The sequence below is a fragment of the Rhinatrema bivittatum genome, chromosome 1, assembly GCF_901001135.1.
Source record: "Rhinatrema bivittatum chromosome 1, aRhiBiv1.1, whole genome shotgun sequence".
In the NCBI taxonomy this organism is placed as follows: Eukaryota; Metazoa; Chordata; class Amphibia; order Gymnophiona; family Rhinatrematidae; genus Rhinatrema; species Rhinatrema bivittatum.
Window position 1 is genome coordinate 501597560 of NC_042615.1, and position 12624 is coordinate 501610183.

The 12624-nt window shown below is 45.9% G+C and overlaps 1 protein-coding gene across 1 annotated transcript in view; it reads left to right on the plus strand.

The window, feature by feature from the left end:
- HCFC1 (host cell factor C1) overlaps nucleotides 1-12624 on the plus strand; it is a 465140-nt gene that overhangs the window by 111851 nt on the left and 340665 nt on the right. The window lies entirely within an intron of this gene.

A 12624-nucleotide genomic window follows, 5' to 3' on the forward strand; every position in this document is an offset into this window, starting at 1 on the left:
GGTGGAAAGGATCAATGTGTGGAGAGAGACGAAGAAATGGCAGAAATATTAAACGAATACTTCAGTTCTGTGTTCACTAAAGAGGACCCTGGTGAAGGACCGTCACTACTTAACAAGAAACTAGAGGGGAGTGGAGTAGATGTAACTCCATTTACAGTAGAAAATGTATGGGAAGAGCTGGAGAAACTGAAAGTGGACAAAGCCATGGGGCCTGATGAGGTTCATCCCACGATACTGAGGGAGCTCAGAGATGAGCTGGCGGGTCCGCTGTGTGACCTATTCAATAGATCCCTGGAAACGGGAGTGGTGCCGAGTGATTGGAGAAGAGCGTGGTGGTCCTGCTTCACAAGAGTGGGAACAGAGAAGAGGCTGGTAACTACAGTCCGGTTAACCTCACTTCAGTGGTGGGAAAAGTAATGGAGTCGCTGTTGAAAGACAGAATAGTGAAATATCTACAGTCGGGAGAATTGCTGGACCACAGGCAGCATGGATTCACCAGGGGAAGATCCTGTCAGACAAATCTGATTGACTTTTTTGAGGAAGAGCAGTCGATGTCATCTACTTGGATTTCAGCAAAGCTTTTGATACAGTCCCGCACAGGAGACTGGTGAATAAAATGAGAAGCTTAGGAGTGAGTGCCGAGGTGGTGGCCTGGATTGCAAACTGGTTGACGGACAGAAGACAATGTGTGATGGTAAATGGAACTCTCTCTGAAGAGAGAGCGGTTTTAAGCGGTGCACTGCAAGGATCAGTGTTGGGACCGGTCCTGTTCAATATCTTTGTGAGCGACATTGCGGATGGGATAGAAAGTAAGATTTGTCTTTTTGCGGACGACACTAAGATCTGCAACAGAATGGACACGCTGGAAGGAGTGGAGAGAATGAGACGGGATTTAAGGAAGCTGGAAGAGTGGTCAAAGATATGGCAGCTGAGATTCAATGCCAAGAAGTGCAGAGTCATGCATATGGGGAGTGGAAATCCGAATGAACTTTATTCGATGGGGGGGGGGGGGGGGGGGGGGGGCTGATGTGCACAGAGCAGGAGAGAGACCTTGGAGTGATAGTATCTAATGATCTGAAGTCAGCGAAACAATGTGACAAGGCGATAGCTAAAGCCAGAAGAATGCTGGGCTGCATAGAGAGAGGAATATCGAGTAAGAAAAAGGAAGTGATTATCCCCTTGTACTGGTCCTTGGTGAGGCCTCACTTGGAGTACTGTGTTCAGTTCTGGAGACTGTATCTCCAAAGAGACAGAGACAAGATGGAGGTGGACCAGAAAGGTGGGTGGTCTTCATCAAATGACTTATGAGGAGAGATTGAAGAATCTAAATATGTACACCCTGGAGGAAAGGAGGAGCAGAGGTGATATGATACAGACTTTCAGATACTTGAAAGGTTTTAATGATCCAAAGACAACGACAAACCTTTTCCGTCGGGGGAAAAAATCAGCAGAACCAGGGGTCACAATTTGAAACTCCAGGGAGGAAGACTCAGAACCAATGTCAGGAAGTATTTCTTCACGGAGAGGGTGGTGGATGCCTGGAATGCCCTTCCGGAGGAAGTGGTGAAGACCAGAACTGTGAAGGACTTCAAAGGGGCGTGGGATAAACACTGTGGATCCATAAAGTCTAGAGGACATGAATGAAGAGTGGGTGGCTCGCGGGAATGACGGCTACTGCCTGGAGATAATACTCTTATTCAATAAACATACACATGGTTAATGCGACTCCAACATTGCTCTAAGCTTCAACGGCAAGAGGAAATGTGGAAAAAAGAATTTGCATTCATAAAAAAGCAGGGAGTAGCTTGCTTGTTATGGCGGTTACTTCCCCAAACCAAATAAGCCTGATATTTCACTTTTCAATACATATCCAGCATAGCGCTCTGCTTCAACGGCAGGGGAGAAAGACTGATACTTCACGCATATCCACCATAGCTCTCTGCTTCAACGGCAGGGGGAATGAAGAAAAGTGGATCTATATACAGACAACAACCAACAAGGACTGAATTACATAGTCTGGGTAAGCGGATAGGCATGGGTGTAGCTTGCTTTTTGTGGCGGTTACCACCCATGACTAATTAAGCTAGATATTCACTTAGATGCAGTTCCAACACTGCTCTCTGCGTTAATGGTGGGGGTGGAAGGGAAATAGAAGCAAAAGGTTACTAAGAGCCAAGACTAACAGAAGTATGAGAGAGAAAAAAAATTTAAAGCTTGCTGGGCAGACTGGATGGGCCGTTTGGTCTTCTTCTGCCGTCATTTCTATGTTTCACTGGATCTATCCGAAGCCTATCTCTACATCCTGGTCCATCATGACCATCAGCGCTTCCTGTGCTTTGCGATACTGGACATCATTACCAGTTCCGGGCGCTACCCTTTGGACTAGCTACCGCCCCTCTGACCTTCACCAAAATCATGGTGGTAGTGGTGGCAACACTGAGGAAAGAAGGAATCCTCATTCACCCGTACCTGGACGATTGACTGATCAGGGCAAAATCTCCAGAGGAAAGCCACCAGGTGACCACCAGAGTCAAGAAACTACTGCAGAATCTCGGGTGGGTCGTCAACACAGCCAAGAGCTGCCTGCAGCCCTCCGAGTCGCTAGAGTTCCTGGGAGTCCGGTTAAACACCAAGCAAGACAAGGTTTGTCCTTCCCTCTCCAAGGAGAAGAAAATTGATGGGTCAGCTACGAAAACTGTTGAACTATGCTCGCCCCAAGGCATGGGACTACCTCCAAGTCCTCTGTCTCATGACTTCCATCCTGGAAGTCGTTCCATGGGCAAGGGCCCACGTGCGCCCACTACAACGTTCCCTACTGTCGCGATGGAACCAGACGTCCCAGAACTACTCCATTCACCTCCAGCTACCAGCAGAGGTTCGGATCCAGATCCCAATGGTGGCTACAGGAAGACTATCTGAGCAAGGGAGTAAAACTATCCCCACCGAAATGGATCTTGCTCACCACAGATGCGAGCCTGCAAGGGTGGGGAGCCCACTCTCAGGAACTGATGGCCCAGGGACAATGGGACAAGGAAGAAGCTGGATGCAACATAAACCGGCTGGAAGCCCGAGCAGTCAGACTAGCCTTACGATTCAGCCACAGACTCCGGGGCGAGTCTGTCAGTCATGTCAGACAACGCCTCAACAGTTGCCTACATCAACCGCCAGAGAGGAACCAGAAGCCAACAGGTATCCCTGGAGATAGACCCCCTCATGGCGTGGCGGAAACAAACTTGCAAGGTATCTCAGTCTCACACATCACGGGAAAAGACAACGTCTCTGCGGACTACCTCAGCAGAGAGAGTCTAGACCCAAGGAATGGACTCTGTCGACCACAGCCTTCCAGTTGATAGTAAACCGCTGGGGAACCCCAGCCATGGATCTACTGGCAATCCGGTCCAAAGCCCAAGTTCCCAAGTTCTTCAGCCGCAGACGAGAACCGCAATCCCGGGGAATCGATGCCCTTGTCCAGACCTGGCCACAGGAAGACCTGCTGTATGCTTTTCCCCCATGGCCACTACTGGGCAGGATCATCCGCAAAATAGAATACCACAGGGGACTAGTACTTCTAGTGGCCCCGGACTGGCCAAGAAGGCCATGGTACGCAGAGATGCGAAGACTTCTTGCGGGGAACCCTCTGTTCCTACCTCCACACCAGGGACCTTCTCCGGCAAGGACCGATCCTCCACGAAGACCCGACTTGATTCTCTTACGGTCTGGCCCTTGAGAGGACTCGCCTGAAGAAAAGCGGATACTCTAAGGCAATGATTGACACCTTGCTCCGAGCACGCAAGCTCTCCACATCCCTAGCTTACATACGAATATGGAGAGTATTCGAAGCCTGGTGTGAGGACCGCAAGATCCTTCCACGGACAGTCAAAATTCCCATCATCCTGGAATTTCTGCACGATGGCTTGAAGAAAGGGTTGTCTCAACTCCCTCAAGGTTCAGGTGGCCGCGCTTGCCTGCTTCAGAGACAAAGTGGATGGCATCAGCTTATCAACCCATCCAGATGTTTCCTGAGAGGGGTCAAACAAATCTGACCACCATTTTAAAGTGACTGGTGTCCCTATGGAATCTCAATCTAGTACTAGACTTCCTAGCGGGAACTTCTTTCAGACCAACATGTGGCCTGTCACTAAGGCTCCTGACCTTAAAGACTACATTCCTAGTGGCAATATGTTCAGCCCGTCCTATCTCCGAGCTTAAAGCGCTATCCTGTCTGGAACCGTTTCTCAGGTTCACACCTGGAACCATACAGCTACGCACTGTCCCCTCCTTTCTACCAAAGGTGGCTTCTCAATTTCATCTAAACCAAACCATCTCACTGCCATCTCCAGACGAACATAAGGACTCTGAAGACTCACGCCTTCTTCACCATCTAAAAGTCAGCAGACTCCTAGTCCAATACCTGGAGAGATCGGAATCTGTGCGACAGATGGACCACCTATTCATCTTTCACAGCAGGCAGAAATGGGGAAGCAGCCTCGCGGGCAACCATAGCCTGCTGGATCAAAGAAGTAATCAAGGTGGCCTACGTAGAGGCAGGGAAACCCCCACCTCTGCAAGTCAAGGCCTATTCAACAAGGGCCCAGGCAGTGTGCTGGGCGGAAACAAAGATGCTGTCGTCTGCCGAGATATGTCGGGTGGCAACGTGGTCCTCCATACACACCACCTCCAGGTTCTACCGCCTGGATGTCCAGGCCCAGGAGGACAGAATCTTTGCAAGGGCAGTACTAAGTGGGCTAAGGGCAGCCTCCCGCCCTGTTTGGTAGTAGCTTTTGTACATCCCATTGGTCCCGACTCCATCTGGCTACATGCTAGGAAATGGAGAAATTACTTACTTGATTTCGTTTTCCTTAGTGTAGACAGATGGACATAGCACCCTGCCCACGGCTGCCCTGTAATCTGGGGACCTCTGGTGAAAAACCCTGAGAGCAAGACAAGCACGGGGTAAGCTAGGTAAGAACATAAGAACATGCCATACTGGGTCAGACCAAGGGTCCATCAAGCCCAGCATCCTGTTTCCAACAGTGGCCAATCCAGGCCATAAGAACCTGGCAAGTACCCAAAAACTAAGTCTGTCCCATGCTACTGTTGCTAGTAATAGCAGTGGCTATTTTCTAAGTCAGCTTAATTAATAGCAGGTAATGGACTTCTCCTCCAAGAACTTATCCAATCCTTTTTTTAAACACAGCTATACTAACTGCACTAACCAAATCCTCTGGCAACAAATTCCAGAGTTTAATTGTGCGTTGAGTAAAAAAGAACTTTCTCAGATTAGTTTTAAATGTGCCACATGCTAACTTCATGGAGTGCCCCCTAGTCTTTCTATTATCTGAAAGAGTAAATAACTGATTCACATCTACCCATTCTAGACCTCTCATGATCTTAAACACCTCTATCATATCTCCCCTCAGCCGTCTTTTCTCCAAGCTGAAAAGTCCTAACCTCTTTAGTCTTTCCTCATAGGGGAGCTGTTCCATTCCCCTTATCATTTTGGTAGCCCTACTCTGTACCTTCTCCATCGCAATTACATCTTTTTTGAGATGCGGTGACCAGAATTGTACACAGTATTCAAGGTGCGGTCTCACCATGGAGCGATACAGAGGCATTATGACATTTTCTGTTTTATTCACCATTCCGTTTCTAATAATTCCCAACATTCTGTTTGCTTTTTTGACTGCCGCAGAACACTGAACAGACGATTTCAATGTGTTATCCACTATGATGCCTAGATCTTTCTAGGGTTGTAGCACCTAATATGGAACCTAACATTCGAGTCTATCCAGTACCGAGCGGTAGGAAGAACTGCGTTAGTGCCTACGGCACCCGCGGTTACCGCACGCACAGTGCAGCTCACCTACCGCTCGATCCTGAACTCTAATTTCATGCAAATGTAAACCGCGGCTAAGATATGCCCGTGAAGCGTTAGGCCCGCGCAACCCATTTTACTGGATAGAGCGCCTATACAGTATCCTGGGTGCGCGGGCCTAAGGCTTCACGCCACGCCGGTATCTGTCATTTCAAATGTCATTTGAAATGATAGATACCAGGAAGTTGCTTCGCCGCTGTCAGTGTCTGTTCTCCCTTCCTCCCGGAGCAGGGCGCGAAAAGCAGCCTTGCTCCGGGAGGAGGGTAGAATAGACACTGACATCGGCGAAGCAAAAAAAAAACAAAAACGAAAAAAGCCCCGGCCGCGATCATGGGTGCCGGTCTCCGTGGCAGCCCCAGTCCTCTCCCCTGCTCCCAAAGCCAAAAAAAAAAAAAAGCGAAAAAAACGTTGCAGCCCCCCTCCGATGTCCAGACTGGGGCTGCCACGGAGATTGCAACGGCGAAGAAAAAAAAACCCAAAAGCAATTTTGGGTTTTTTTTTTTTTTTCAAAAGCGACAATTTTGTTTTTTTTTCCAAAAGCGACTTACTTTTGGGATCTTGACAGATCCCAAAACAGACGCCTGCAAAACTTACTATTCTGAAGCCATCAGCAGGAAGACATTGCGATCGTAGCTCCTCCCGAGGAAGACAAAGATGGCCGCCTGCACGGGGGGAAGCTACAATTGGCTGCTCAAGACGTGGCATCACATCCCGTGACGCCAAACGTCGTGACGTCACGTCTTCAGCGGCCAATTGCACGCTTTCCCCGTGCAGGCGGCCATCTTCGTCAGGAGGAGCTACGATTGCAATGTCTTCCTGCTGATGGCTTCAGAATAGTAAGTTTTGCAGGCGTCCAAAAGCGACTTACTTTTGGGATCTTGATAGATCCCAAAAGTAGTCGCTTTTGGAAAAAAACAAAACAAAATTGCTTTTGGTTTTTTTTTTTTTTTGCTTCGCCGCTGTGTCCCTCCTTCTCCCGGAGCAAGGCTGCTTTTCGCGCCCTGCTCCGAGAGGAGAGGGGGGACACAGCGGCGAAGCAAAAAAAAAAACCAAAATTGCTTTTGGGTTTTTTTTTTTGCTTCGCCGTTTTTTTTTGCTTTGCCGTTGCAGTCTCCGTGGCAGCCCCAGTCCGGACATCGGAGGGGGGCTGCAACATTTTTTTCGCTTTTTTTTTTGGCTTCGGGAGCAGGGGAGAGGACTGGGGCTGCCACGGAGACCGGCACCCATGATCGCGACGGGGGCAGGTGAGGGGGGCTGGGGGAAAGCTTTCCACCTACCCTTACCCATGCCTCTACCGCCTGGGTCAGGGTAGGCAGTAAGTTTGCAGGTTAAACGCGCGACAAAACGGCAGGGAAAGATAGTGATAAGTCGGGGCGCGGGTTATGGGATGCTAGGGAATAGCAAATTCGCTCGTTTGCATGCAATATCGAGCTAATTCGCTCGTTTGCATGCAATATACATGCCGCGGGCGGAAGGGGTTGCCCAGGGAATTTAGGACGCGGTAGGAGTAGGTTAAAGGGGATTCGGGATCGCAGGAAGGGCTAACGCGGCCGGAAACGGAGTAAAAAGCGGCTTAGGAGCAGAGTAAACGCGGCCGCACTTTACAGGATAGACCTGATTGTGTAACTATAGCATGGGTTATTTTTCCCTATATGCATCACCTTGCACTTATCCACATTAAATTTCTTCTGCCATTTTGATGCCCAATTTTCCAGTCTCACAAGGTCTTCCTGCAATTTATCACAATCTGCTTGTAATTTAACTACTCTGAACAATTTTGTATCATCTGCAAATTTGATTATCTCACTCATCGTATTTCTTTCCAGATCATTTATAAATATATTGAAAAGTAAGGGTCCCAATACAGATCCCTGAGGCACTCCACTGCCCACTCCCTTCCACTGAGAAAATTGTCCATTTAATCCTACTCTCTGTTTCCTGTCTTTTAGCCAGTTTGCAATCCTCGAAAGGACATTGCCACCTATCCCATGAGTTTTTACTTTTCCTAGAAGCCTCTCATGAGGAATTTTGTCAAACGTCTTCTGAAAATCCAAGTATACTACATCTACCGGTTCACCTTTATCCACATGCTTATTAACTCCTTCCAAAAAGTGAAGCAGATTTGTGAGGCAAGACTTGCCTTGGGTAAAGCCATGCTGACTTTGTTCCATTAAACCATGTCTTTCTATATGTTCTGTGATTTTGATGTTTAGAACACTTTCCACTATTTTTCCTGGCACTGAAGTCAGGCTAACCGGTCTGTAGTTTCTCAGATTGCCCCTGGAGCCCTTTTTAAATATTGGGGTTACATTAGCTATCCTCCAGTCTTCAGGTACAATGGATGATTTTAATGATAGGTTACAAATTTTTACTAATAGATCTGAAATTTCATTTTTGAGTTCCTTCAGAACTCTGGGGTGTATACCATCCGGTCCAGGTGATTTACTACTCTTCAGTTTGTCAATCAGGTCTACCACATCTTCTAGGTTCACCGTGATTTGATTCAGTCCATCTGAATCATTGCCCATGAAAACCTTCTCCAGTATGGGTACCTCCCCAACATCCTCTTCAGTAAACACCGAAGCAAATAAATCATTTAATCTTTCCCGATGGCCTTATCTTCTCTAAGTGCCCCTTTAACCCCTCAATCATCTAACGGTCCAACTGACTCCCTCACAGGCTTTCTGCTTTGGATATATTTAAAAAAAAAAAAAAAAGTTTTTACTGTGAGTTTTTGCCTCTCCTGCCAACTTCTTTTCAAATTCTCTCTTAGCCTGTCTTATCAATGTCTTACATTTAACTTGCCAATGCTTATGCATTATCCTATTTTCTTCTGTTGGATCCTTCTTCCAATTTTTGAATGAAGATCTTTTGGCTAAAATAGCTTCTTTCACCTCCCCTTTTAACCATTTACCCCTAGTTCAAGAAACCCATAGTTGCCGGGTTATCCGGTTGAGTGCACTGGCGGTCTCTAATTTGGAAATCAGTTGAACCAGTCCTAGTTAATCAAGTTATTAAAGCACACATATCCACAATTGCTTTTCGAGGGGAATATTGAAGAGCTAAGCTTCCTGCACAGGTATATATAGGCTGACGTCAACTTTGAAATCTGACTCCATCTGCTATCAGGAGAACACTGTATCCATTGGACCTGAGTCCTTCAGTCTACACTAAGGAAAACAAAATTATCAGGTAAGTAATTTCTCCATTCATATTTACCCATTCTAGTCCTCTCATGATTTTAAACACTTCGATCATATCCCCCCTTGGCCATCTCTTCTCGAAGCTGAACAGCCCTAACCTTTTCAGCCTTTCCTCATATGGGGAGTTGTTCCATTCCCTTTATCATTTTGGTTGCCCTTCTCTGTACCTTCTCTATCGCAACTATATCTTTTTTGAAATGTGGCAATCAGAATTGTACACAGTATTCAAAGTGCAGTCTCACCATGGAGCAAAACAGAGGCATTATGACATCCAGCTTCATAACGGACTACATTCAGACTTGATCTCCCAAACTCTGTCAGAGCACATCAAGTCTATCCCAACGCTTCTTCCATTGCTCACTTGAGAAGTATCTCTGGAAAACATTTGTAGGGCTACCATGTGGTTCTCTGTGCACACTTTCGCATCTCATTACTACTTAGACTCTCTAGCTTCCTCAGATACTGTTTCAGGAGGGGGGCAGTCTTGCCCCAAGTAGTTCTTCTATAGTTTCATCTCCACAGTGGAGTCCGCATTGCGTACATAGGTACATGCTTTGCTGCAGCTCTTAGCTTGAGACTCCCCACAGATATGGCTAATATAGTCTGCTTTTTGACATGAATTAGAACAAAAAGAAATTGCCATACTGAGACAGACCAAGGGTCCATCAAGCCCAGCATCCTGTTCCTAACAGTGGCCGAACCTGGCAAGTACCCAAACACTAAAAATAACCCATGCTACTGATGTCAGTAATAGCAGAGGATATTCCCTACGTCAGCTTGATTAATAGCAGTTAATGGACTTCTCCTCCAAAAACTTATCCAAACCTATTTTAAACCCAGGTACACTAAATTTGTTGCCACATCCTCTGGCAACAAATTCCAGAGCTTAATTGTGTGTTGAGTGAAAGAATTTTCCATGATTAGTTTTAAATTGCTAACTTCATGGAATGCCCCCTGGTCCTTCTATTATCTGAAAGTGTAAATAACCAGTTCACATCTACCCGTTCTAGACCTCTCATATCCCCCCTCAGCTGTCTCTTCTCCAAGCTGAAAAGCCCTAACCTCTTTAGCCTTTCCTCATAGGGGAGCTGTTCCATCCCCTTTATCATTTTGGTTGCCCTTCTCTGTACCTTCTCCAGTGCAACTATATCTTTTTAGAGATTTGGTGACCACAACTGTACACAGTACTAAAAGTGCGGTCTCACCATGGAGCGATACAGTGGCATTATGACATTTTCCATTTTATTCACCATTCCCTTCCTAATAATTCCTAATATTCTGTTTGTTTTTTTGACTGCTGCAGCACTCTGAGCCGACTATTTTAATGTATTATCCACTATGATGCCTAGATCTTTTTCCGGGGTGGTATCTCCTAATATGGAACCTAACATCGTGTAACTACTGCATGGGTTATTTTTCCCTATATGCAACACCTTGCACTTGTCCACATTAAATTTCATCTGCCATTTGGATGCCCAATCTTCCAGTCTCTCAAGGTTCTCCTGCAATTTATCACAATCCACTTGTGCTTTAATTACTCTGAATAATTTTGTATCTGCAAATTTGATAACCTCGGCCCCCTCCCTGGAGAGTCAACTACACACCTATTCAGCTTTGACTGGACCAAGGAGGTGTCTGAGGCTACTCCTGTACATGCTCAATAGAGCTCGAAGCTCTACTAGCTTGGAGAGATGAGTCTGTTCAGTGCTGCCGGATGACGTCACCCACAGACCATTGCTAATTCATCCTCCTATCCATGGAAAAGTGTTTATGGTAAGCAAACTTGCTATATAGAGAGATGGGGTCAGCGATGGAGAGTACAGGGAGAGTGTGTGACAGATCTAAGTTTCCATACAGAGCGAAGGGCAAAGCTGGAGAACATAGGGAGGGAGAAGGATAAGAACATAACAAAAAAAACATGACATGCCATACCAGGTCAGACCAAGGGTCCATCAAGCCAGCATCCTGTTTCTAACAGTGGCCAATCCAAGTCACAAGTACCCTGGAAAGTTCCCAAACATTAAATAGGTCTCAAGTTACTATTCCTTATTGATTAATAGCAGTTTATGGACTTCTCCTCTAGGAACTTATCCAAACCTTTTTTTAAACCCAGACAGCTACACTATTTGCCATAACCACATCCTCTAGCAATGAATTCCTGAGCTTAATTATGCATTGAGTGAAAAAAAATGTCTCTGATTTTTTTAAATGAGCTACTGCTAACTTCATGGAGTGCCCCCTTGTCCTTTTATTGTCAGAGTAAATAACTGACTTACATTTACCTGTTCATGATTTTGTAGACCTATCATATCCCCCCCCCCTCAACCGTCTCTTCTCCAAGCTGAACAGCCCTAACCTTTAACCTTTCCTCATAGGGGAGCTGTTCCATGCCCTTTATCATTTTGGTCACCCTTCTCTTTACTTTCTCCAGTGCAATTATATCTTTTTTTTTTTTTTTAAGATGTGGCAACCGGATTTGCACATAGTATTCAAGGTACAGTCTCACACCTTGAATCCTGTGTGCAGTACTGCATTTAGCTCAATTTGCATTCCAGTGATTAAGACACAGGGCAATTTTCCTCTTTATTTTACAGTTTTGGTCTTCACCAAAATTAAAGGACTTCAAAGGGGCATGGGATAAACACTGTGGATCCATAAAGTCTAGAGGATGTGAATGAAGAGTGGGTGGCTCACGGGAACGATGGCTACTACCTGGTGATAATACCCTTATTCAATAAATACACACATGGTTAATGCGTCTCCAACATTGCTCTAAGCTTCAGCGGCAATGAGGATATGTGGAAAAAAGGATTTGCATTCACAAAAAAGCGGGGAGTAGCTTGCTTGTGCGGTTACTACCCCAAACCAAATAAGCCTGATACTTCACTTTCAATGCATATCCAGCTTAGCTCTCTGCTTCAACGGCAGGGGAGCAAGACTGATTCTTCACTTTCAATGCAAAGCCAGCATAGCTCTCTGCTTCAGCGGCAGGGGGGGAATGAAGAAAGGTGGATCTATATTCAGGCAGCAACCAACAAGGACTGAATTACATAGTCTGGATAAACAGATAAGCATGGGTGTAGCTTGCTTATTGCGGTGGTTAAACTAATTAAGCTATTTCACTTAGATGTAGTTCCAACACTGCTCTCTACATTAATGGCGGGGGTGGAAGGGAAATAGAATAAAAAAGGTTACTAAGAGCCAAGAGAAACAGATAAGTATGTGAGAAAAAAAAAAGTGCGAAAGCTTGCTGGGCAGACTGGATGGGCCATTTGGTCGTCTTCTGCCATCATTTCTATGTTTGGGATGCAATTTTAGTGCTTTATTAGAATACTGTGGAATTTTCTGGAATGCTGTGATGTCATGGAGAAATCTGTGTTGTACTCACATCTGCTGGTAGGAAGGAGCAACCCACTTGACTGGACTGGTGTAGCAGGATTAAACAAAAGGAAATTTTAACAGACAAAACATTTCTCCATAGTGCAGACTGGTAAATCAGAATTTTGTTGGATATTGGATGACACGATATCTTTTTGCATAATGCTT